The sequence below is a fragment of the Bison bison genome, unplaced genomic scaffold, assembly GCF_000754665.1.
Source record: "Bison bison bison isolate TAMUID 2011002044 unplaced genomic scaffold, Bison_UMD1.0 scf7180017862533, whole genome shotgun sequence".
Lineage (NCBI taxonomy): Eukaryota > Metazoa > Chordata > Mammalia > Artiodactyla > Bovidae > Bison > Bison bison.
In genome coordinates, this window is record NW_011493105.1 from 4,873 (window position 1) to 9,499 (window position 4,627).

Consider the following 4,627-nt stretch of genomic DNA (forward strand, 5'->3'; position numbering starts at 1 on the left):
TGTAGTGATGCTTTCTTTAATGTCCTTTAAACTAGAACAATTTCCCAGACTTTTTTTGGTCATGTGTGACATGACTTTTCACTGTTTAGTATGATGCTGATGATGGGCTTGTCATATAAGGCCTTTATTATGTTGAAGTTGTTCCTTCTATACCCAATTTGTTCAGTGTTTTTATCCTGAAATGACATATTTTGTCAAATACTTTTTCTGTATATATTGAAATGATCATATGATTTTTATTTTTTCTTTTTTAATGTGGTATATCACATTTATTGATTTAAACATGTTGAACCACCCTTGCCTCTCAAGGATAGTTCTCACTTGGTCATGGTATATACTTCTTTTCATGTACTGTTGAGTTTGGCCTGCTATTTTGTTGAGAATTTTAGTGACATCAGTGACATTAGTCTATAGTTTTCTTACAGTGTCTTTCTCTGACCTTGGTATCCAATAACACTGGCCTTGTGAAATGAGTTTGGAAGTATTCCATCTTTTTTAGTTTTTTGGAAGTGTTTGAGAAGGACTGGTATTAATTCTTCCTTAAATGATTGTTAGAATTCACAATTGGAACCATCTGGTCTTGGGCTTTCCTGAGAGTTTTTTTGTCTTCACTGATTCAATCTCCTTACTCACAATTGGTCTGTTTACATTTTCTATTTCTACATGATTCAGTCTTGGTAAATTGCATGTTTCTAGGAATTTATCCATTCCTAGATTTCCAATTTGATGGTGTATGTTTGCTCATATTTGTCTCTCACAATCCTGTGTATTTCTGTGGTGTCATTGTAATGTCTCCTATTTCATTTCTGATTTTATTTGTTTGAACTCTTTTTTTTTTAGTTAATCTAGTAACAAGTTTGTCAATTTTGTTTATCATTTCAAAAAGCCAGCTCTTATTTTCATTGATCTTTTCTATTCATTCTCTGGTCCCCATTTCAATTTTTTTTTCTTCTCTGATCTTTGTTAATTCCTTCTATCTCTAACTTTGCACTTAGATTTTTTTTCTTTTTTCTCTTATTCCATAAGGTTGTTTATTTGATATCTTTCTTGTTTCTTTTTTAAAAAATAATTTCATTCATTTATTTATTTTTGGCCAAGCTGGGTCTCCGTTGATGTGCAGGCTTTTCTCTAGTTGCAGCAAGTGGGAGCTACTCTAGTTGTGGTTGTGGACTTCATGTTGTGATGGCTTCTCTTGTTTGGAGCACAGGCTCTAGGTGCGCAGACTCAGTAGCTGCAGCTCCCGGGCTCTAGCGCGCAGGCTCATAGTTGTAGTGCACAGGCTTAGTTGCTCTGCGGCTTGTGGATCCTCCCAGATCAGGGAGTGAACCTGTGTATCCTGCACGGGCAAGCACATTCTTTTCCACTGAGCCACCAGGGAAGCCCTCTTTCTTGTTTCTTAATGTATTCATTTATCACTATAAACTTCTTTCGTAGAACTGCTTTTGTAGTACATTGTGGTTCCGTTTTCATTTGTTTCGAGATATTTTTAAACATACCATTTTACTTCTTCTTTGACCCATTAGTTGTTCAGGAGTGTGCTATTTAATATCCAGATATCTGAATTTTCCAGCTTTGTTCCTGTTATTGATTTCTAGTTTCATGCCATTGTAGTCGCAAAAGATACTTGATGTGGTTTCAACCTTCTTAAATTTGCTTAGAGATGTTTCATGAGATATCATATGATCCATCCTGGAAGATGTTCCATTTGAACTTGAGAAGAATGTGTTCTGCTGCTGTGAGATGGAATGTTGTATAAGTCTGTTAAGTCCATCTGGTCTACAGTATGGTTCAAGCCCATTTCCTTTTTCCTTTTGCTGATCTCGTATGGTTAATCTATCCATTGTGAAAGTGGAATACTGAAGTCCCCTACTATTGTTGTGTTGTTACCTATTTAGCCCTTCAGATCTGTTAGTATTTGCTCAATATACTCAGGTGTTCCAATGGTGGGTGGGTATATATTAAGACTCACAATTCTTGTATCATCTCGATGAACTGACACCCTTTATCATTATATAATGACTTTCTTTGCCTCAAATTTGGCTTAAAGCCTATTTGGTCTGATATCGGTATGGCTACTCCTGCTCTCTTTTGTTTCCCACTTTCATGGAATACCTTTCACCATCCCTTCATGTTGAGCATAGGTATGACCTTAAAACTGAAGTGAGTCTCTTGTAGGCAGCAGTGCAGTTGAGCATTTGTTTTGTTTTGTTTTTAATCCATCCATCCACTCTATTCCTTTTGCTGGAGAACTAAATCCAGTTACATTTAGAGTAATTATCGATAGGTAAGTATTTAATAATGCCATCATATTGATTTCTGACTGATTTTTAGTTCCCTAATTCCTTTCTTCCATTTTAGCTGCTTTCCTTTGTAAATTGATTTTCATGGTAAGTTTTGGTTCCCTTCTTTTCATCTTTGTGAATCTAATGTATGCTTTTGCTTTGTGGTTACCATGGAGCTTGCATAAAATATCACACACGTTAAGTTTTTTTATATTACCATTTATGTATTTTAAATTGCATACCCATTAACAAATTGTTGATGCTACAGCAAATTTTTATCTTTTAATCTTGATGCTAGAGTTAAGTAGGTACACCCCCATATTACACTGTTAGATTATTCTGGATCTGAATGTATGCGTCCCTCTACCACTGTGTTGTATGTTTTTGTAATATTAATTGAGTGGAAGGAGTAAGTCCCACGCATGTTCTTTTCTGACCCTGAGGTCTGTGACTGTCCCAACCCTCGTGCTCTGTCCACCTGACGTCATGCTATGAGCCCCGGAAGGAAGTCAATGTGAGAATATGGGGGAAGGGCGGACCCAAGTGCTCCCCATTGCTCAGGTCCAGTCACCCCTAACTCCCCACAAGTAACCCAGGTTTCGGGGGGGGGTCTCCTGTTTCTAAGATGGGCAGCCATGTCCCCAGAGCCACCTTCCCATTCTCACTCATCCACACCCTCAGCAGTTGGCAGACATCACAGAATCACAAGGTAGGATCCAGTGCCTCCTCCAGCGACTCCAACATTTTGAGATGTCCTGTCCTGAGGTTTGGTGAACTGCATCCCTCCCCTTCTATGTTTTGGGAACGTGACAACACCCCTTGAATAAAGGAGATCCAACCCTTGCTTTGGCTCAATCAATGCCTTACAGAATCTGGACCAGTCTCTACTTCCATTACTCCCTGATTCACATCTTTCTGCCTCAAGGGGCATTATCCCTGACGACTTTTATTCACACACAGAGATGCCCAGGCACCAACTTGGAATGTGCATCATACCCTCTTTTGTGAAATAAAACCATGGTCTTTCAGGAAGGGAGTCAGGCAGAACCTACCCTCACTTCACTCAAATACAAATGTGTCCCTCTGAGTCGCAGGCTGGCACAGCCCTGGGGTCTTGGCTGAGAGAAGGAAGTCCTCCCCAAACTTCAGGGCGGGGGCGGGGGGGAATTGAACATGGATTTCAGACTTAGTCTTGTGTGCCCTAACAAGTAGTCTGGGAGACTGAGCTGGGACACTCTGGGAAACATCATTTGCAGGAAAATCTATGTCATTGGGGCTGGTGGAACAGTATTTGATGGAGACCCTGTAAGAACACAGACTTACCAACCATACTTGTCATAGAGCCTGACGGGCCTGTTTCCACTCAAGGGCAGAGAGACATCCAGGCTGCAGGAGTGTAGGCTGGTCAGCTGGCTAGGGCAGGGAGGCCATGAAAGCTCCAAGGACTGGACCATCCATCTCTAGCTGTCAGGGTGCACTCTGCCCCAGATTGGCACCAGACGCCTCTCCTGACTTCCAGCTCGGCAACTAACCTCAGCTTTTCTCCTGTGCTCCCTGTACCTTCGCTCCTGCTCCCCAGTTCACTGGGTCCAAGACTCATCCTCATGCCCTTTACTGACCCCGAGGAAGGGGAAGCAAAAGTTTTGGTGCCTGAGTCTCGGGGATGAGTGCTAAAGAGGAGAGGGGGAGAGTATGCAGGTTCCTGCTTGCAAGGTGGCACCGGGGGGTGGGGTAGAGACTCCACTGAGAGGGTAGGGCCTGGGAAGGGGGAAGATGAGCACACCTGTGCCTGTTACCACCTACTTAAGTAAACATGCAGGCAAGGTCATCGATGGCAAGCCAGGGGAGGGATCGAGGGTGCTCTGACAGGAAAGCAGAGTGGTCAGGGTAAGCAGGACAGTGAGTGCAGTGAGGGAAGGGTGAAAGACTGGAGCTCTGTAAGGGGGTCACGAGTTCCTTCTGACAGGGAGGCAGAATGGCAGCAATGAATGGAAACTGCTAAACCCCAGAGGAGGGTGTTTAGAGAACTAGAAGAGGGCCTTCAGGGAAAAGGGAGGACGTGTCAATGTGGCCAGACAGAGCCCACACAGAACACAGACTGGGGGCGCTCCGCTGGCCTGACGGCCTGGATGGTAGCAGAGGCTGACCCAGAGTCCCCACCACAGATTCCAGAGGTACTGTTCTGGAAAATGCTCTGAGGTGGAACAGCTTCCCACCAGGCCTCGTCCCACTCCCTTAACCCCTACCCCGCAGAGAGAGGGCAGAACACAGAATATGAGAAGTCCTTTAATCAAAAACTGCTGTGGCAAAACCAATACAATATTGTAAAGTAAAATAAATTAATT